The 23,230-nt window shown below is 49.2% G+C and overlaps 1 long non-coding RNA gene across 1 annotated transcript; it reads left to right on the top strand.

Annotated features, from left to right (window-relative positions):
• The first annotated feature begins 14,362 nt into the window (after positions 1–14,362).
• LOC141057207 (uncharacterized) lies at positions 14,363–17,513 on the top strand. Its single transcript, XR_012222003.1, has 3 exons — positions 14,363–14,568; positions 15,837–16,072; positions 16,785–17,513. It is a non-coding gene; the product is annotated as an uncharacterized lncRNA (long non-coding RNA).
• Positions 17,514–23,230: the final 5,717 nt, after the last annotated feature.

The following is a 23,230-nucleotide window of genomic DNA, read 5'->3' as shown; positions in this document are numbered from 1 at the left end:
AGGGAGTACCCGTGCCAAAGTCAGTTATGAGCAGCAACTGGCGATGTTGGAGCCCAGGACAAGCACTTAGCAGGCTGAGGCCTGATGTGCTGTCAATTGGGAGGCAGCAGGACAGATTGCCATCAAAACAGCAGGGGAACAGCTGACGTTACTGAACCCCACAAACACAGGAGCTAGTGTTTTACTCTGTGAAGACGGCACTTCCGAGCAACAACTGGCTGTGTTGAAGCCCAGGGACAAGCACGGAGCAGGCTTAGGCTGCATTGAAGAAATTTTAAGATCGGTTGTAGACTACTAATTTGAACCAAGCTCCACTTAGGCCTGTGGCTTCACTGATTTTCGTATTTCCCCTGTCCTCCAACCCCGCCAGTTACAGCTCCGAAGTGGCGTCTGCACAATCCACACTTGTTCCTGTGTTACAGGTGTTCAGTCCGGTCAGTTAATCCCCTGATGTGTGTCCGGCAATGTCGCCTGCTCTGTCCACATTCCGATAATGGGAATGTGGACAGAGCAGGCGACATTGCCGGACACACATCAGGGGATTAACTGACCGGACTGAACACCTGTAACACAGGAACAAGTGTGGATTGTGCAGACGCCACTTCGGAGCTGTAACTGGCGGGGTTGGAGGACAGGGGAAATACGAGAGACAGTGTAGCCACAGGCCTAATTGGAGCACGGTTAAAAATCAGTAGTGGTACGACTGTGTAGGCAGCAGGAGACTTTGCCATCCACACAGCAGGGGATCAGCTGACATTACTGAACCCCACTGAGACACGGGAGCAAGTGTCTCTTTCCGTGTGGACGGCACTTCCGAACTACAACTGGCTGTGTTGAAGCCCAGGAAATAGGAGGGTGTAGGCAGAGGCCTACTGTATTTTGAATGAGTTTACAGCAGGAGAGACTGCCATCCACACAGCAGGGGATCAGCTGACGTTACTGAACCCCACTGAGACACGGGAGCAAGTATCTCTTTCCGTGTGGACGGCACTTCCGAACTACAACTGGCTGTGTTGAAGCCCAGGAAATAGGAGGGTGTAGGCAGAGGCCTACTGTATTTTGAATGAGTTTACAGCAGGAGAGACTGCCATCCACACAGCAGGGGATCAGCTGACGTTACTGAACCCCACTGAGACACGGGAGCAAGTGTCTCTTTCCGTGTGGACGGCACTTCCGAACTACAACTGGCTGTGTTGAAGCCCAGGAAATAGGAGGGTGTAGGCAGAGGCCTACTGTATTTTGAATGAGGTGACAGCAGGAGAGACTGCCATCCACACAGCAGGGGATCAGCTGACATTACTGAACCCCACTGAGACACGGGAGCAAGTATCTCTTTCCGTGTGGACGGCACTTCCGAACTACAACTGGCTGTGTTGAAGCCCAGGAAATAGGAGGGTGTAGGCAGAGGCCTACTGAATTTTGAATGAGTTTACAGCAGGAGAGACTGCCATCCACACAGCAGGGGATCAGCTGACGTTACTGAACCCCACTGAGACACGGGAGCAAGTATCTCTTTCCGTGTGGACGGCACTTCCGAACTACAACTGGCTGTGTTGAAGCCCAGGAAATAGGAGGGTGTAGGCAGAGGCCTACTGAATTTTGAATGAGGTGACAGCAGGAGAGACTGCCATCCACACAGCAGGGGATCAGCTGACGTTACTGAACCCCACTGAGACACGGGAGCAAGTATCTCTTTCCGTGTGGACGGCACTTCCGAACTACAACTGGCTGTGTTGAAGCCCAGGAAATAGGAGGGTGTAGGCAGAGGCCTACTGTATTTTGAATGAGTTTACAGCAGGAGAGACTGCCATCCACACAGCAGGGGATCAGCTGACGTTACTGAACCCCACTGAGACACGGGAGCAAGTATCTCTTTCCGTGTGGACGGCACTTCCGAACTACAACTGGCTGTGTTGAAGCCCAGGAAATAGGAGGGTGTAGGCAGAGGCCTACTGTATTTTGAATGAGTTTACAGCAGGAGAGACTGCCATCCACACAGCAGGGGATCAGCTGACGTTACTGAACCCCACTGAGACACGGGAGCAAGTGTCTCTTTCCGTGTGGACGGCACTTCCGAACTACAACTGGCTGTGTTGAAGCCCAGGAAATAGGAGGGTGTAGGCAGAGGCCTACTGTATTTTGAATGAGGTGACAGCAGGAGAGACTGCCATCCACACAGCAGGGGATCAGTTGACGTTACTGAACCCCACTGAGACACGGGAGCAAGTGTCTCTTTCCGTGTGGACGGCACTTCCGAACTACAACTGGCTGTGTTGAAGCCCAGGAAATAGGAGGGTGTAGGCAGAGGCCTACTGTATTTTGAATGAGTTTACAGCAGGAGAGACTGCCATCCACACAGCAGGGGATCAGCTGACGTTACTGAACCCCACTGAGACACGGGAGCAAGTGTCTCTTTCCGTGTGGACGGCACTTCCGAACTACAACTGGCTGTGTTGAAGCCCAGGAAATAGGAGGGTGTAGGCAGAGGCCTACTGTATTTTGAATGAGTTTACAGCAGGAGAGACTGCCATCCACACAGCAGGGGATCAGCTGACGTTACTGAACCCCACTGAGACACGGGAGCAAGTATCTCTTTCCGTGTGGACGGCACTTCCGAACTACAACTGGCTGTGTTGAAGCCCAGGAAATAGGAGGGTGTAGGCAGAGGCCTACTGTCTTTGTAATGCGGAGACAGCAGGAGAGACTGCCATCTCCACAGCAGGGGAACAGCTGGCAGTGCTGAACCCCACTAACACTTGAACGAATGTGTTTGGCTCTGTGGAGACGACACTTCTGAACACCAACTGACGTTGTTGGAGCCCAGGATTAGGCGAGGAGCAGGCTGGGGCCTACTGGATTTTGGCAGGTGAATGCAGCAGGAGACTTGCCATCTCCACAGCAGGGGAACAGCTGGCAGTGCTGAACCCCACTAACACTTGAACGAATGTGTTTGGCTCTGTGGAGACGACACTTCTGAACACCAACTGACGTTGTTGGAGCCCAGGATTAGGCAAGGAGCAGGCTGGGGCCTACTGGATTTTGGCAGGTGAATGCAGCAGGAGACTTGCCATCTCCACAGCAGGGGAACAGCTGGCAGTGCTGAACCCCACTAACACTTGAACGAATGTGTTTGGCTCTGTGGAGACGACACTTCTGAACACCAACTGACGTTGTTGGAGCCCAGGATTAGGCGAGGAGCAGGCTGGGGCCTACTGGATTTTGGCAGGTGAATGCAGCAGGAGACTTGCCATCTCCACAGCAGGGGAACAGCTGGCAGTGCTGAACCCCACTAACACTTGACCGAATGTGTTTGGCTCTGTGGAGACGACACTTCTGAACACCAACTGACGTTGTTGGAGCCCAGGATTAGGCGAGGAGCAGGCTGGGGCCTACTGGATTTTGGCAGGTGAATGCAGCAGGAGACTTGCCATCTCCACAGCAGGGGAACAGCTGGCAGTGCTGAACCCCACTAACACTTGAACGAATGTGTTTGGCTCTGTGGAGACGACACTTCTGAACACCAACTGACGTTGTTGGAGCCCAGGATTAGGCGAGGAGCAGGCTGGGGCCTACTGGATTTTGGCAGGTGAATGCAGCAGGAGACTTGCCATCTCCACAGCAGGGGAACAGCTGGCAGTGCTGAACCCCACTAACACTTGAACGAATGTGTTTGGCTCTGTGGAGACGACACTTCTGAACACCAACTGACGTTGTTGGAGCCCAGGATTAGGCGAGGAGCAGGCTGGGGCCTACTGGATTTTGGCAGGTGAATGCAGCAGGAGACTTGCCATCTCCACAGCAGGGGAACAGCTGGCAGTGCTGAACCCCACTAACACTTGAACGAATGTGTTTGGCTCTGTGGAGACGACACTTCTGAACACCAACTGACGCTGTTGGAGCCCAGGATTAGGCGAGGAGCAGGCTGGGGCCTACTGGATTTTGGCAGGTGAATGCAGCAGGAGACTTGCCATCTCCACAGCAGGGGAACAGCTGGCAGTGCTGAACCCCACTAACACTTGAACGAATGTGTTTGGCTCTGTGGAGACGACACTTCTGAACACCAACTGACGCTGTTGGAGCCCAGGATTAGGCGAGGAGCAGGCTGGGGCCTACTGGATTTTGGCAGGTGAATGCAGCAGGAGACTTGCCATCTCCACAGCAGGGGAACAGCTGGCAGTGCTGAACCCCACTAACACTTGAACGAATGTGTTTGGCTCTGTGGAGACGACACTTCTGAACACCAACTGACGCTGTTGGAGCCCAGGATTAGGCGAGGAGCAGGCTGGGGCCTACTGGATTTTGGCAGGTGAATGCAGCAGGAGACTTGCCATCTCCACAGCAGGGGAACAGCTGGCAGTGCTGAACCCCACTAACACTTGAACGAATGTGTTTGGCTCTGTGGAGACGACACTTCTGAACACCAACTGACGCTGTTGGAGCCCAGGATTAGGCGAGGAGCAGGCTGGGGCCTACTGGATTTTGGCAGGTGAATGCAGCAGGAGACTTGCCATCTCCACAGCAGGGGAACAGCTGGCAGTGCTGAACCCCACTAACACTTGAACGAATGTGTTTGGCTCTGTGGAGACGACACTTCTGAACACCAACTGACGCTGTTGGAGCCCAGGATTAGGCGAGGAGCAGGCTGGGGCCTACTGGATTTTGGCAGGTGAATGCAGCAGGAGACTTGCCATCTCCACAGCAGGGGAACAGCTGGCAGTGCTGAACCCCACTAACACTTGAACGAATGTGTTTGGCTCTGTGGAGACGACACTTCTGAACACCAACTGACGCTGTTGGAGCCCAGGATTACGCATGCCGCATGCAGAGGCCAATGGGCATCGGTTTTTATGGAGGTTGTGGACTACTACTGATTCTAACCATGCTCCACTTAGGCCTCTGGCTCCACTGTCTCTACTATTTACCCTGGCCTCCAACCCCGCCAGCTACATCTCTGAAGTGGCGTCAGCACAATCTACACTTGTTCCTGTGTTACTGGTGCTCAGTCCCATCAGTTGATCCCCTGATGTTTGTCCGGCAAGTTCGCCAGCTCTGTCCTCATTCCCACTACTGGTTATGGGAATGTGGACAGAGCAGGAGACCTTGCCGGACACACATCAGGGGATAAACTGATGGGACTGAGCCACAGGAACACAGGAACAAGTGTAGATTGTGCTGACGCCACTTCAGAGATGTAGATGGCGGGGTTGGAGGTCAGGGGAAATAGTAGAGACAGTGGAGCCAGAGACCTAAGTTGGGCACGGTTAAAAATCAGTAGTGGTTTGAATGTTGATGGAGCTGGTGACTCTGCCGTCCACACAGCAGGGGATCAGCTGGCATTACTGAACCCCAGTAACACAGGAGCTAGTGTGTTTCTCTGTGCAGACGACACATCTGAGCGACAACTGGCTGTGTTGAAGCACAGGGATTATAGTTCAGGTGGTAGAAAAATGAACACACCAGCAGACCTGGATACAGTTGCCAACCACTAATTTAGTCTGTAAGAGGAATGGCAAAGTCTTTGGAGATCCAGGCCTTGTTCATTTTCAGAAAAGTCAGCCGGTCAACATTATCGGAAGATAGTCGCGTGCGACGGTCTGTTAGTACACCACCTGCGGCACTAAAGACACGTTCCGATAATACACTGGCAGCAGGGCAAGCCAGCACCTCCAATGCATACTGGCTAAGCTCTGGCCATGTATCCAGCTTAGAGACCCAAAACTTGAAGGGGGAAGAGCCATCTGGGAGTACAGCGACAGGGCAAGACATGTAGTCTGACACCATCTGACGGAAGCGTTGCCTCCTGCTGACTCGAGGCGTCGCTGATGGTGTAGACAATTGTGGTGGACACACAAAACTTTGCCACATTTGGGCCATAGTGGTCTTGCCTTGTGCTGCGGCACTGCCTCTGCTCCCTCTTTGTGCAGAGTTTCCTCCACTGCCTCGACGCACAGAGCTGCTTTGTAAAGCACTAGCAACAATGCTGTCGGGTGGAATGGAAAACATTATGGACTGCACCAGTGACTCTTCGTACTCCCGCATTTTACGCTCCCGGTTCAACGTTGGTATGAGCCTTTGTACGCTGTCCCGGTAGCGAGGATCTAGGAGGGTGTACACCCAATAATCAGCCGAGACGAGAATGTGGGCGATGCGGCGGTCGTTTCTCAGGCACTGCAGCATGAAATCAACCATGTGCTGCAGACTCCCAACTGCCAAAGAACCGCTGTCCCCTGTTTGAGGCGTGACCTCGACCTGCTCTGCATCACCCCACCCTCGCTGTACATACTGAGTAGAGGTTTGTGTACCTCCCTCCTCTGGAGAGATGTCTTCCTCCTCCATCGACTCCTCCTCATCCTCCTCACAAAGTGTCCCCTGCCTAGGCCTTTGTGAGGAAACACGTAGCGCAGACTGTCCAGAAGCAGATGGCATTTGGGACTCCTCATCCTCCACCTCTTCTGAAACCTCATCCCTTAGTGCTTGCAGTGTTTGTTGAAGCAGGCAGATAAGGGGGACAGTCATGCTGACTAGTGCATCGTCTGCACTCGCCATCCGCGTGGATTCATCGAAGGCACGCAAAACGAGGCAGATGTCCTTCATAGAGGCCCACTCAATGGTGCTGAAGTGTGAACGGCGCACAGTGCGACTTGTTTGCGCCTGATGCAGCTGGTACTCCATGACTGCTGCCTGCTGCTCACACAACCGCTCCAACATATGTAACGTTGAATTCCACCGGGTGGGTAGGTCACATATGATGCGATGTTCCGGAAGGCCAAATCGTCGCTGCAGAGCAGCGAGGCGCGATCTTGCCGTGCTGGAACGTCGCAAGTGAGCGCACTCTATGCGGACCTTGTGCAACAGTGCAGCAAGATCCGGATAGTCCCTCAGAAAGCTCTGCACGACCAAGTTAAGAACATGTGCCAGACATGGGATGTGTGTGAGGTTGCCTAGGCCAAGAGCTGCCACCAGATTTCGGCCATTGTCACACACTACCAAGCCCGGCTGGAGATTCGCTGGCCCAAACCACACATCGCTCTCCAGCTTGATAGCATTCCAGAGCTCCTGCGCTGTGTGGCTTCGATTCCCCAAAGAAATTAATTTGAGTACAGCCTGTTGACGTTTGGCCACGGCTGTGCTCATATCGGTCGTAACAGGCTCCTGCTCTGCTGTTTCTGAGGAACTTGAGTAGGAGGAGGAGTCTATGTGTACAGACTGGAGTCCTGCAATCCGTGGCGTTGGAAGAACACGTACAGCGCCACTCTCCAGATCCGTACCCGGCTCCACAACATTGACCCAGTGGGCAGTGAGGGAAAGGTATCGTCCCTGTCCATGGTTACTGGTCCACGCATCGGTGGTCAGGTGGACCTTGCTACTAACGGCGTTTAGTAGCGCATGTTTTATTTTGCCCTCAACATGTTTCTGCAGGGCAGGGACGGCTCGCCTGCTGAAATAAAAGCGGCTGGGCACGTTGTATTGGGGGACTGCCAATGCCATTAAGTCCCGGAAGGTGTCAGTGTCCACCAGCCTGAATGACAGCATTTCAACTGCCAGAAGTTTGGCAATGCCAGCATTCAGAGACTGTGCTCGGGGATGGTTTGCCGAGTAAGGGCGCCTTTTATCCCATGCCTGTGCTACCGATGGCTGTGATGGATGGGAACGTGCTGTTATGGGTGGAATCTGACAGGGTCTCCGGACAACAGTGGCAGAGGTTCTTCCTTGGCGATCCTGTGAGGAAGCCGAACCAGCAGTGTGTGAGCTGGAGGAAGAGGGCCCAACACGAACTGAAGAGGTGGTAGGTGGTGCTGTACGTTGGCCTACGTCTTCAGGGTGTCTCTGCAACTCCAACTCGTGCTTGGTGCGCACATGTTTCCACATATTTGTGGTATTGAGGTTGCTGACATTTCTCCCTCTTTTGACTCTCTGATGACACAGCTTGCATTTGACAAAGCAAATGTCATCTGCAACTGTGTCAAAAAAGGACCACGCACTGCAACTCTTGTGAGCGCCCGGTTTGCCTTTGGAAGGAGGAATGCTCCTAACGGGTGCCGAAGTGGAGGGTACAGGCAACCAAGTCTTCCCCCTCCCTCTGCCTCCTGTTTTGGCCGGTAGGGGAATCTCTTCCTCCGAGCTGCTCCCACCACCTTCCTGTTGCTCACGCCATGATGGGTCAAGGACCTCATCATCTTCCCTCCCCTCTTCAAACAGCTGCTTCTCCGGGGTTGTCTCGCCAGCACCGTACGCACCAGAAAGTGGCAACTGAGTCTCGTCATCATCTGATGCGTACTGAGGTGTGCTGACCATAGGCACTGGCCCACTCGCCTCTTCAGATTCAGAGGGACAAAGAAGTTGCGCATCACTGCATACTCCCTCTTCTTCACATTCAGGAATGCTGCTTGGCTGGCCCCCTCTTTCCAAGCCAACAGATTCCGAGAACAGAAGTAGAGACTGTGATGGCTCCTGTCCATGTCTCTCTGACTGCCTGGGCACTTTGGCAGGTGGTGAAGAGACAGATGGTTGCTCTTCGGTGCTCTGACCCTGAGAGGATGCGGAAGTAATTGAAGTCGATGCGTTAGCTGCCATCCATCCGACAACGGCTTCAATTTGTTCCTCCCGCAGCAGTGGGGTACGTTGAGGTCCTACAAAGCTGCGCATAAAGGACTGTTGCCTGCTAAAACTGGGGGATGCTGATCCACTGGTGCCCGCAGCAGGCCCAGAATCCCCACGTCCTCTACCTGTAGAATCCCCACGTCCTCTCCCTGCAGAATCCCCACGTCCTCTCCCTGCTGAAACTCCACGCCCACGCCCCCGCGCCTTACTCCCTGCCTTCTTCATCTTGCAAGACTGCTTAAGATAGGCAAAAAAGTACAAAGGGGGGCCTTAGTGTGCTTATTCCTGAACAGCTGGTTACAGGTACAAGAAACACTAATTTTATGAAGTGTGTGTGTGTGGACTAGACTTTAATAGGAGCTGATGTGGCCTACACAAGTTCAAAATGTAGTGTTTGGTGAACTTTTTATGTGGTTTCTTTGTTTGAAACAAACTCAAAGTATGAGAACAAAGAATTGAAACTGATAGTATCACCAACTTTTTGGAGCTATTACAATGCAGGCAGGTAACCTACAATGCAAAAGATGAGGCTCCAAAAAAATTGGGTAATACTAATCTGGCTGCGCCGGCAGGGCACAAGCCAGAAAAAAAGGCTCCTCTATCTACTCCTATATAGTGTTTGCAACCAACCAATGTTGATGGATACGGATGGATGCACACTAATAGGAGAAGAAAAAATGAGCTGCACTCAGAGACAAATATGTGTGAGGCAGTGACGCACGTTGAGCGTCCTACAACCAGACGTAGCTGCAGGACACTCTACTCAGCGTGAGCTGCACTCACACACAGTCAGAGACCTCTCAGACAGCCGTCAACAGTGCAGCTAAGTGGGCACTGGCACTGACAGGCTGCAGAAAGGCTCCGCTGTGTACTCCTATATAGTGTTTGCAACCACCGTAGATGGAGACGGATGGATGCACACTAATAGAAGAAAAAATGAGCTGCACTCAAATAAAAATATGTGTGAGGCAGTGACGCACGCTGAGCGTCCTACAGCCAGACGTAGCTGCAGGACACACTACTCAGCGTGAGCTGCACTCACACACAGTCAGAGACCTCTCAGACAGCCGTGAACAGTGCAGCAAAGTGGACACTAGCACTGAAAGGCTGCAGAAAGGCTCCGCTGTCTACTACTAGTGTTTGCAACCAACGTATATGGATACGGATGGAAGCACACTAGATTGAAATTATTTAAAAAATGCAGCTCAAAAAATAAAAGATGTATGAGGCAGCAGTGATCACACTGGGTGGCCTACAGCCTGACGTGGCTGCAGGACCCACTCCACAGCGTGAGCTGCACTCACACAGCCCTTGCAGACAGCTGTGAACACTGCTGCTAGGGCAAAGAAGGCTACAGTGGTGGTTTATGTAGCCTGGGTAAAGCACTAGATGTTTGGTGGAATCGCTATTTCTAACTGTCCCTCACAGTCTTCTACAGCAGCCTGTCCCTAACTGAATTCACAGCAGAGTGACCAGAAATGGCGGCTGCGGTGGCTTTTATAGTGCATCATGACATCATTTCGGCAGCCAATCACAGCCATGCCAATAGTTAACATGCCTACATGCCTAACAGGATGTGCCCACACTTCGGAGGATTCCCATTGGCTTAATCAAAGCAAGCAGGCTCATAGCATGATGGGAACTTCCTATTCCGATTCCGATCCCGGAATCCGATATGAAAAAAGTATCGGAATTAAGTATCGGAATTCCGATACCGCTAATATCGGCCGATACCCGATACTTGCGGTATCGGAATGCTCAACACTAGCCATGCCGCCTGCTGGCATTTACATGGTGTACAATTTGGACATGGTCCATTCTGGGTGTCGTATGCCGAACAGGTCGCATGTGTCCACCCTGAGTTACCACCAATGAGCGTCTATCACACATATGACATAAAATACACATACAACTATGTGTGTACAGGGTGTGATCGCAGGTGAGGAAATATTTTATTTTTATATAATTATGAAGAAACTACATTAATGCAACTAATATTATGATACCAGGACATCACTGAAGACAGAGATCTAATTTTCCTCATATAATCCATTGCCTTGCACTAATAACTAATATTCCTGCCCTTTCTTGTCTGCTAATCCCTGTTCTTTCTGTCTCCTTAGAGTCGGACATTTCACAAAGATCTGTGAAGAGAAGGGACATTGCCAAAAATGTGGAGGTAGACTTCTCTTACAAAACCTCACCTAAGATGAGGACCAGCCACCTCAGGGAGGATCATCTATGTCTCAGTGAGACAAAGAGTTGAGGTATAATACCTAAATCTGGAAAAATCCACCAAACCCATTGAAACGTAATCGTAGCTGGACTACCAAACAGAAGCCATTTATTATCAAATGTAAGTAGCGTCAGGACCATAGCTATGAAGTTTGCTGGTACACACCCTCAGCCATTAGCCTAATTCACACTGCACACATCCTGCACCCGCACATGTTCTGTGTGTTCTGAGACATTATTCCAGGCTTACTATATGATCTTCCACTATTTGCAGACCTTGTGTAACATCCACGACTGCTTCCTAAAAGATATTACATTGTCCACATCTCCTTCATGATGGATTTCCAGGAGGCAAAACATGAGCTGGTTACATGGATGTTCAAACTCTACAACCGAACCGTGTTTGACAAGAAGGTAAAATATTATAACCCCTGGGTTGTACATCCTCATCTATGTTCTGCTATCTGTTACTCTTCATGTGAACATTCATATAAAAAGTCATCAATACCCTTTACTATTCACCTCTATAAATGCAGTTATAGAGGTGTAGAGGTAGCAGTCACCCCGGGCCCTGGTGCCCACAGGAGTCTTTAGGACCAGGGCTGCCACTAGGAATTTCGGGGCCCCATACTGGTAAAATTTTCGGAGCCCCTTGAGACTCCGCCCAGGCTCCACTCCAGCCCCGTCTCCACCCCTCGAACTGTCCAAAGTCCCACCGATATCGCTTGGAGAAACTCCACTTCTCACCAATCACACATTAACAGTTCCCATCACCAGATCACACATATAGCCGGCAGCTTTTGTTTTGGCCAAAAGATTTTTTAAGCCGCCACCATAACACGGTAGACTCTTTTGGCTGTGCCCTAATCTACTGTAACCTATTAAATATTGTTAAAATATGTGATACAATTTAGGTATATTTTTATTTTTCAATTTTTAAAATGACCAATAATATCACATGCAAGGGAAAAATACCACCGCACCATGTCCAGACCACATAGCGACCTATAATACCACACAGAAGGAACAAATACCGCCAGACCATGACCAGACCACATATTACCACCACAGTGACCGAATAATATCACATACAAGGAACAAATACCACCGCACCATGACGAGACCACATATTACCACCACAGTGACTGAATACTACAATACTGATCAGTAATAAAAAAACACGATACTGTTACCATAAGTGCCATTATACACAGGAGATCTGTACTTAGTATGCAGCGTCTGTGCATAGGTAATACAGTGATCAGTGTCATTATACACAGGGCCTCTATGCAGTGTATTGTGTCAGTGTATAGGTAACACACTAACTTACCAGTGACGTCTCTAGGTGAAGTCCTTCATCTTTGTTTTTCATCTTTCATCCAGCACAGATCGCTATCACGTCTTCCAGCCAGGGCTCGTCTCTGCAGGAAATAACAGTTATCTAGAGTTCTGCTTGCAGAACACATTACTTATTTTTCCCAACTTCTACATTACATCACATGAAGAAAAAAAGGTGACATAGTGTCGCTCTACACAGTAACAGTACCACCCCCCCATTTAAAACATATACTCAAAAAATAAAATAAATACATCACTACAGTAATAATATCCCTTAATTAGACCCTGTGGTAATAATATCCCACATCACAGCCCCTGTGTGTCTCCTTCCTGGCTTCAGCCATACGTTCTCCCATCCCACCCTCAGGAGTATCCATTCTGCCCCATATGATCTCCCCTTCCTGCCCCATCTGTCTCCATCGTATCCATCCTGCCCCATGATCCTGCATGATCTGTCTCCAATCATGCCCCATATCTCCATTCTGCCCCGTGTCTCCAATCATGCCCCGTATCTCATTCTGCCCCTTCCTGTGTCTCACTGTCACATTCTGCCCCCATCGTGTCCAGCATTCTGCCCCCATCGTGTCCAGCATTCTGCCCCATCGTGCCCAGCATTCAGCCCCCATCGTGACCAGCAATCTGCCCCCATCATTACTAGCAATCTGCCCCATCGTGTTCAGCAATCTGCCCCATCGTGCCCAGCATTCTGCCCCATCGTGCCCTGCATTCTGCCCCATTGTGTCCAGCATTCTGCCCCCATTGTCACCAGCATTCTGCCCCCATAGTGTCCAGCATTCTGCCACATTGTGTCCAGCATTCTGCCCCCTCATCACCAGCATTCTGCCCCCATAGACACCAGCATTCTGCCCCAATCGTGTCCAGCATTCTGCCCCAATCGTGTCCAGCATTCTGCCCCCATTGTCACCTGCATTCTACCCCCCAAAAAAACAAAAAAAACACAAGGTCTTCTTACCTGGCCGCGGTCCAGCGGCAAAGCTCCGGGCGTCCCTCCATGCAGAAACGTGCGCTCGCCGGCGGCTGACAATGACGTCAAACGTCGCCACCGGCGTTGTGCGCGCTGGGGTGGACGTCAGCTACCAGCCTCCGAATGACTGGCGGCTGTTAACTATTGACGTGCGGGCGCAGGCCCGCATGTCAATAGCGATCATCTGCCGCAGCACCAAGGACCCGGTTTAGCGTGCCGGTAGGGCCCGGTGAGCAGAGGAGACCGGGCCCGATGCCGGCCCCCTCTGCCCACCGTGCCCCATATGCCAGTCATGGCAGTAATGCCCTGATGGCGGCCCTGTTTAGGACCAGTAGCCACAAGTTACTCCTCCTTTTTGCAGGGTCCTAGAAGGGACTGATTCTTCTGCCGTGGTTGATGTAATGACAGATTTAATACATTTTAATTCTTTATTTCTCGTGTTTAGGTTCCTGCTTCCAAACAAATAACAGGGAGTAAAAGAGTGTTACGGCGGCGGAACACGCTTAAAAAAAATATAAATAAACGTGTTCGCCGCCCGGGGTCCACCGTGCGGCAGGTGATATAACCGCTGCTACAGAGGCAGAACACTATGGCGGTAATGTGCACGGGGTTAACTGCACCCAAAGTGCACAGAAGCGAGCTCTGTTATGCTCACAGAGCTGCAGACAAAAGAATATAGTAATACGCTAAGTCTGTTCGGGGACACAGACTAACAGCGAAACTGTCACGGTATAAATAGTCACAGAAGTAGCCTTAAGCAGCAGGACTACTCCCTCTAGACCTACCGTAAAATCAGACAGGAAGCGTCGCAACTGCAGACGCGGAAAAACGAAAAACTGCAACCGCAGCGGGGTGTGAACGGAGGCACAGAGGAGGCACCGCAATCTCGCTGGCGCGATGCAGGACGCTAGCTGCTGAGAACGTATAGCTGGAGCGCGCTGACGCTAGCGCTGCTACTGGCGGCTGCCCAATCACTCACACAGTCGTAATATCAGAGGGAAGGGGTTTCATAATAAGTCAGCCACCAGTCCAAGCATCCATTACCATATATACAGCAGCAGTATGAAAATACTAGCACATGGCATAGCGGCCATGCGCACTTTTTATAGCGTACGGGACCTGCCAGAAATCTCCAGAGCCCTGAGCTAAGCCAATGGAATCAGGAGCAGGACCTGAGCACCTGACTCCTGAACTCAAATGGGAGCTCATTCCAGGAGCATGCTCAGAAGCTGGCTGAAAGGAATTAGCCTCTGGAGACAAATGTGAGGATCTGGATCTCTGCATAAGTATGGCAGGACACAGATTCCTAACAAAGAGTGAGGACAACACGGGCCCATTTTATCCATATCTGTCAGGATAAAGATCGATTTCCCAGGATGAGAGGTCTGAAAAAGTCTGTGACCCCACAGGTAAGTTTCACATGACAATCATTTGACAAAAATGGAAGTAACAGGTTGTTAGGGCAGGACTGAAGTTACTGCAGCTTTTATAGCTTCCAAATGAGAGAAACAGCCTTCAGGGACCCCTTTTCCCGTGTTCCAGAAGTGAACGGTGGATACAATACATATAAGTGACTGTCATGGGTTTGACTAGAAATTGCTGGGTCAATAGATCAGAAGAGTAATCCTGGGTGATGGAGTTACTTTACATCATATAGTTGGGGAAAACTCCAAAGCTCCAGGGAAATGTGTCTTCAGTCTTCCCTATAATATGGCCTAGCAGGTTGGCACTTATGATGTAAAGTATCTTTACAATTAATATTAATTGTATATTTTCTATCTTTAGTGTGCCTTAGAGACACACTAGCACAGAAATGTGCCATGCCGTCTGCTGATGTTTTGACGGAGTGCAAAATGATGGACATGGCCCACTGTGGATCTCCGACACTCAAAAGGTCACCTGTGTTCACCTTGGGCTTCCACCAGTGAGCATGTATCATACAATTGATAACAACTGCACACAACTACATGTGAGCAAGGTGTGAAAACACATAAGAAGATACAGTATTTCATTTTCATATAATTATAAAGTATATAGTAATAGAATTTATATTCTGACACCAAGAGATCACTGAAGACGAGGATCTAATATTCCTCTAGTAATCCATGCCCTCCCTCTAATAATGGATATTTCTGCCCTTTTCTGTGTATTGTCTGTTCTCAAGATAGAAACAACATGAACATATTCCCTGCTGTAAGTAAAAGCAATAGTGAATATAAATAACAAAGTACTTAGTAAACACACCTTTTTTGATAAAAAAACAAGTGTAAAAGCCATCCCACCAGCGTCAGCATATAAACATTACATTTATATAGCGTCCCATTGCTGGGTGTCCATACTCAGGCCCCGGTCCTGCTTGGCCCTTATTCACATTGATGCAATTTGACACATGGCAAGGTTTTAGTACTATAGTCTAGGTCCACCCTGATTTGGGTACACCTTGGTGGGATGGCTTTACTGCTTTTTGATAAAAAAACAATGTTTAGTAAGTCCCCCATGTTATTTATATGCACTATTGCTTGCACCCATTTCCTTACATCAGGGTGTATGGTCATTTTATTTCTATCTTAGGTTTTTTCTGTTTAATATCCAGTGTGAACATGCTGCTATATTTTACATACATACCAATTTATACTCCAGATAATTTCTTTGGTTAATGTCTTTTCTGTCTCCATAGATAAGTATTGATGATAAGAGAGCAAATTGCCGAAAATGGAGTGGTAGACGGCTCATACTCAGCACCACCCAAGGCGAGGAGTCATCATACTCTATCCACACAGACACTGAGATAAAACTGCAGTACACATATATGAGATATTAGGGCAGAATCTGGAATAATTCAACAAAACCTGCGGAACCTCAATCCCATCTGTACTATTAAGTGGATGTGATCTAATGATTCCATTACTAAATGTAAGTATGGATCTTTTTTTAAGGTAAAGTTGAAAAGTAAAGACCCCTTCACACATAGCGAGATCGCTAGCGATCTCACTAAAGCGTCACCGATTTTGTGATGCAACAGCGATATCGCTAGCGATCTCGCTACATGTGACACCTCCGACCCGGCCCCCCCCGCTGGATATCGCTGATCGCGTGAGATCGTCCTGGTCCATTTCTCGTCGCCGGCTTCCTGCTGGCGTCGATGAGTGACTCCATGGATGTGGGCGGAAGACGTCACCCTTGCTGCGTGTGACAGGTAAGTGACGACCCCCGACCGCTGCTGCATTCCTGGTGAGATCTGCCTGTTTGACAGCTCACTAGCGACCATTTAGCGATGCACCAGCGATCCTGACCGGGTCGTATCGTTGTCGGGATCGCTGTTTCATCGCTAAATGTAACGGGACCTTTACAGTATACACAAGATTTATGCAATCGTCCAGTACACGTCAGGAATCACATATCCTATAGAAACATTATCTAATCTACTCACATATCAGACTGAATGGCAGATTAGGATTACAGCCTGTATTAAGAGAAAGAACAAGTGAGCAAAGGAAATTTTCTGTAATAACTTTGTCTACATTGGAGCCCAAACACGATCATATTCATAAAGTTATATGCCCTTACTGTATAAAATAAGTTTATTATTGTTTGAAAAACTCATTCCTATTATCCACATTCACAGAACACGACCGAGGATGCACCTCTTCCACCAGAGCTAAGGATCCTGCTCACAACCTACATGCTTTTCTGTGGGCTATGTACATGGAGGACAACGTGACATCTCCTATCAGAGACTAGGTCTACGCCTACTGTGAATGTACATCATAAAGGAGAGTTGTCTGAAAGAGTCCTCATAAAGCCCAGAAGAGCAGCTAATGATACCAACCATTGGCCTACTGCAGAAGAGGAGGAAGAGTGTACAGAGAAAAGGTCATAAGATAAAAAAAAATAAAATTGGCAAAAAACCAACCAGAAAAACCTGCTTATTTCCTGCTCCTATATCCGGTGGCCATCCTCAGGATCCTCAGAGTGCCGAGATGCAGAATCTGCCTGATATTATGTCTGGCACTGCCTGCTAAGTGAGAAAAGTAAAAGGAGACCTATTAGCAGGGGTGAACCTAGCCTCTCTGCTTCCAGTGGTGAACTGCAAAATGGCGCCCCCCGTAGTAAAATCAGTACAAATAAATCTATTTTGCTCTTATAAAACTGGTTTACTCTTTATCAGCCTAACCTGACGCACATGTAAAATACATACACTTTTAAATAGGAATATATATGAAACATTGATCTTTACACTTGTCTTCAGGGACCCAATGCCGCCTGAGGCGAAGTGATCAACTTGCTTCATTATAGGTGCGCCCCGGGAACAGTGCTTACTCTAGCGCTTCTTCCCTGGCAGCTGTTTGTGTGGTACTGATGGGTGGCACACAGTTGCCACAAGTATTACTCACACGGTCACGGATGTCGGTACCGGAAATATCAGGACGTGTGAAACCAGCCTGAAGCCACATTCACACGTTCAGTATTTGGTCAATATTTTACATCAGTATTTGCAAACCCAAATCAGGAGTCGGTGATAAATACAGAAGTGGTGACGTGTTTATACTATACTTTTCCTCTGATTGTTCCACTCCTGGTTTTGGCTTACAAATACTGAGGTAAAATACTGAATGTGTGAACGTGGCCTGATAGCGTGTTTCTGTTACTTCTGACTTCACGCAGACAGAATTTGCAGTCACAATGTGGTGCCGATAAAAGGTGAAGACGGCAGCAGGGAGTATAGGAGCAGTGCAGGGACCTTAGGTTAGAAGCACCACTCCAGGGCAACCCCCCCAAAAAAGCACAAAGTGGTGCTTAGAGTACAGGATCCCAGCATTAAATCTACACCAAAAATACATACACTGGGAAACATAAAAAATACAGTAAAGACTGAAGAATCGGAGCAGATTGTTAAAAAAATATATATTAAAGATGAGGTGTGGAAAAACGCAGTGTTTCTGCATTTAGCACCATGGCACAGGGGGCAGAGAATCTGGATATATCAGCAGCTCCCAAGGTGTAGGATTTGGAGCCATTTTGCTGGCACAAATTACTTGTGAATAAAACTGGTGATAAATCTCATTAATTAGTGCTTAGCAATAGTGTAATAGTGTAACAAATGCTGTAAGAACAATTTTTTTTACTCTACTAGGTCTTTTTTTAAAAAGTTGGCAGCTAGCGTGATTTTTTAGATTTTTGCTGGTCTGAAAAAAAGACCAAGATAGGCAACTGCAGAACCGTGAACGCTGCTGTCCACTACCAGAGTTGGCGCTCAGGATGCATTGGTTGTCGTGGTTGCATAACTCTGTGTCTACATAACCTCTTTGTCTTCCTCCTTTGATGAGCTGCTCAGCTGCATGCCTCTGAGTTTACACCAAGTGTGATCTACTATCTAATCGTCATCCTCTCTGTTCCCACTCCTCGCCCTGAGAGTCACCCTCCTCCTCTTCCTGCCTTGACAGTACAGTACAGTCTGAGGGCCTCTCAAGTATCTGAGTCTCGTCACAAATGGATCACCTTCACCCAACAGTGTTAACATCTGTTGATGAGGGTTTGGTTTATGCTCAGACCAAACTTTGTCCAGCCATGGATCAAAGTGAGAAAAAAGTTGGCCATTGGTGCAGATGATTTCTTCCTTTTGACTCTGTGAATTTTTAGAGTACACTTCCTATGCCCTTGGCATACAATGTGCGAAGAGATCTGCAGACTCAGCCATTTGTGGTTCCCAACAGTCAGTTGGGCGCTTGGAGAATTGTGACATGGAGAAAAAAAGGGAAATTGGGATGCCACCACTGAGGAATGTACTGTGTGTGATGCTAAGATGGAGGGAGAGGAGCAGAGGCCACTTGATGCAGCGCTTGCCATCTACTGGAGCGCATGTTCTTTCCGGCCCTCATATACAAAGCGTACTGCTGTACGGCTGCCAAAGAAAGGGAGCAGAGTTGCCCATCCAGTAACAGAAGTTGTAAAAATGCAACTGTTCACTGCAGCAAAAGAAACCGACTTCTCATACCTCATATCATACCTGTCTCACAACGCAAAACAGCTATTCAGTACTGTCAATTCTTTCCTGCATCCACCAGCTCCCCCACCCTCTTCTCTCTTTTCAACTGAATACTTTGCCTCACCACCTGTGAACTTGACACAATATCGTCCCACCTCATTCAAAACTTTATCGCAGTCTTCATCACAAGCCTAACCCACCTCTTCAACCTGTCACTAACAACTGGTGTCTTCTATCCTGATTGAAAAATACCTCGATCACACCCATCATCAAAAAGTCCACCCTTGACCCATCTTCTGTGTCTACCTATCACCCTATATCATTTCTCCCCTATTCCTCTAAACGACAGGAACAACACATCCATTTTGAACTGTCCTCTGACCTCTCCTCTTGCTCCTTCTTTGACCGCTTACAATCTGGCTTCAGACCACACCATTCCACTGAAATTGCCCTGACTAAAGTCACCAATGACCTACTAACTTCCAAATGAAAGCGATGCAAGTTGATCCTTCTCCTGGACCTGGCATCTGTCTTTAACACAGTGGACCATTCCCTATTACTACAGACTTTTTGATCTGTTGACTTGGCCCTTTGTTGGATCTCTTCGTACCTAACAGACAGGACATTCAGTGTCTGCCACTCACACACCACTTCCTCGTCTCGCCCCCTATGTGTCTGTGACGTTCAGGAACTGACAACGCCCAAGAGTGGACCCTCTGGGTCGCTCATCTGGAGCCACTGGGCCGAGCGCGCCAGGTGAGGCCCGACCCCTATACAGGGATCGTTAGGGGCAGGACCGCAGGGGTCAGAACCGCGACAGCCGGTACCAAGAGGGGCGGCTTGAGGGACAAGCTAGGACAGAGAGAGGGCAGAGATAAAGGACAGAGACCAGGGTACTGGAGCGAGGTAATGGAGGAAACCAGGCAGCAGTTACTTGTAAGGTAGCAAGACTACGCCACAGGAGGCGAGGGAGTACAGAGGAGGGAGCCACGGGAGGGAATGTAGGAGCGGAAGGGCAGAGGACAGGGAACCCAGGAGGGAAGGGAAGCCCAGGAAGAGATGAGGGGGACCTGGAGGTTTGTAAAACCAGAAAATAGGCAGGAGGGGCACTGGGAGAGAGGAACGGACTGGACGAGGCTGAGGCAGACAGAGGGGAACTGAGCGAGACACAAGGCAGGTGTACTATAGAGGAACTATAGCGGCCAGAGAGTGTGGGGATGCCACACAATCATCAGGCATCTTCCCCATAGGGAGGACGCCTGAAATACCTAATGGCCAGGAAGTGAGCAGCAAGCCCCGCCTTTAGCGCCGCCCACCGCTGGATGAAGAGAGCGGGCGGGCACGCGCCCGCGGCCTAAGGACAGAGCGCAGGGATACAGCAGAGCGGGATGTCGGGTAAGAGAGCGCGCTGAAGGGGGAGTGTCGGTGGGGAGAGGCAGCGGGGGATGCCGTCGCTGATGAGGCATCAGTGGGCTCGGCCGCCGATGTCACAGTACCCCCCTTCTTACGTCCCCCCTTCTGAGAGTGGCCGAAAACTTTTTCAGTATAAGAGGGGCATTAACATTCTCTCGAGGTTCCCAGGACCTCTCCTCGTGGCCAAAACCCTTCCACTCAATGAGAAAAAGAGTCTTCCCCCTAACTCTTTTCATAGCCAAAATGTCCTTTCCTTCAAAGACGTCTTCAGCCTCAATTGGTGAAGGAGGAGCAGTGGAGGTAGGTTGGAACCAATTCAGAACCACAGGTTTCAGGAGCGAGACATGAAAGACTGTTATGATTGAGTCACCGTAGGAGGCAGACACAAAAATAGAAGCTACGTCCAGAAAACCAGAGAAGTTGGCAACTATCAGATTGCAGACCCCTGAACCTATCAACACAACTAGCAGTAGCCGTGGGGGGTTCCTACGATGCCCTAGACCCCTCGATCACAGCCGGAGCGCTAAATAGCCTAAAGACAGAAAAGGAAATCTAAACTGCCCCAGAGCAGACCCCAAAGTAAAAGGCAGCCCCCAACATATAATGACGGTGAAGCAAGATGAAAAAACACTCACACAGATAGAAAGATAGGCTGAGCAAATGATGGGGCCTAAGCTAGCTAAACAGAACAGGAAAGGAAGGTTGCTGTCTGCAATCTGCCAAAACCCTATCAAAGACATAAGCCAACAAGCTGATATGAAAAAGACCCTGAAGCAGCTAGGCTTCAAAAACTAAATCAGCACTCAGGTATTTTCAGAAGACAGAGCTAAAGGAATTCAGCACACCCCAGCAGGGACTGGCAGAAATCCAGAAAAACAAAGCAAAACAAAGTCTAAGCACAAATGCAAAAAGACGAGCAGAAAACTTAGCTTTAGAGGAGCAGGAATTCAGACTGGTCTCCATGGATCCCACAGAGAAATCACCCGCAGGGCAGAAGGGCGTCGGCAGCCTTATATCCAGTCAGTAACTCCACTCAGCCAGTCATCATCATCAGACTCAGGTGTTTGATAATCAGGCTCACTACCTTTCTTTACCAGAAGAGGGAGTTCCTCGGGCCTCAGTAGTGAAGGGGAAAATGAACTCACAACAGTACCTCCCCCTTGAGGAGGGGTCACCGAACCCTCAACCACACCACCAGGGCGATCAGGGTGAGCCCGATGAAAGGCACGCACCAATCTTTTGGCATGAATATCAGAGGCAGAGACCCAGGAATTATCCTCCTGACCATAACCCTTCCACTTAACCAAATACTGGAGTCTCCGTCTAGCCAGATGGGAATCCAGTACTTTCTCTACCTCATATTCCATGTTACCTTCAACCAATACAGGGTCTGGAGGTGCCACCCCCGGAACAACAGGTTCAACAAACCTCTTCAACAAAGATTTATGGAACACATTATGGATTTTAAATGTGACAGGAAGAGCCAAATGAAAAGAGACCGGATTAATAATCTCCAAAATCTTGTAAGGTCCAATAAATCTAGGCTTAAACTTAGGAGAAGCCACCTTCATAGCAATATTTTTTGATGATAACCACACCATATCACCAACCTTAAACTGGGGACCAATGGTCCTATGTCGGATGGAAAACCGCTGGGCCTTTTCCTGGGAGAGAGATAACTTATCCACCACTTGGTCCCAGATCTGGTGCATTCTCTCCACCACAGTGTCAACACCTGGGCAGGCAGAGGGCTCCACCTGCCCTGAAGAAAATCGAGGATGAAACCCAAAGTTACAAAAAAAAGGTGACATCAAAGTGGCAGAACTAGCTCTATTATTTAAAGCAAATTCGGCCAAGGGCAAAAATGAAACCCAATCATCCTGATCAGCAGAAATAAAACATCTCAAATATGACTCCAAGGTCTGGTTTGTTCTCTCTGTCTGCCCATTGGTCTGAGGGTGAAAAGCAGAGGAGAAGGACAACTGAATTCCCAGCTTGGAACAGAAAGTTCTCCAAAATCTAGACACAAACTGGACTCCTCTGTCAGATACAATGTTCTCAGGAATCCCGTGCAAGCGAACCACCTGTTGTAAAAACAGGGGCACCAACTCAGAGGAAGACGGCAACTTAGGGAGTGGTACAAGATGAACCATCTTAGAGAACCTATCACAAATCACCCAAATAACAGTCATCCTTTGAGAGACAGGCATATCAGAAATGAAATCCATTGAAATATGGGTCCATGGCCTCTTGGGGACAGGCAAAGGCATCAACAACCCACTAGAGCGAGAACACGATTTTGACCGGGAGCACGTCCCACAGGACTGCACAAAATTCCTGACATCACGAGACAAGGAGGGCCACCAAAAAGACCGACTCACCAGATCTCTAGTACCAAAAATACCTGGTTGACCAGCCAAAGCAGAGCAATGAACTTCAGACATCACTCTCTTCTTCCACTGGTCAGGAACATACAACTTTCCACTGGGACAACGCTCAGGTTTGTCCTCCTGGAACTCTTCCAGAGCACGTCTCAAATCGGGCGAGATGGCAGAAAGAACTACCCCTTCGCCTAAGATGGTAGCAGGCTTGGTCACCACAGGAGAATCAGCAAAGAAGCTCCTAGAGAGGGCGTCTGCCTTGACATTCTTAGTTCCAGGAAGAAAAGAAAC

Source organism: Dendrobates tinctorius, unplaced genomic scaffold, assembly GCF_039654945.1.
Source record: "Dendrobates tinctorius isolate UK_male_01 unplaced genomic scaffold, ASM3965494v1 ptg000203l, whole genome shotgun sequence".
NCBI lineage: Eukaryota > Metazoa > Chordata > Amphibia > Anura > Dendrobatidae > Dendrobates > Dendrobates tinctorius.
The sequence above is the reverse complement of the archived record's forward strand: the minus strand, read 5'-3'. Positions and strand labels throughout refer to the sequence as shown.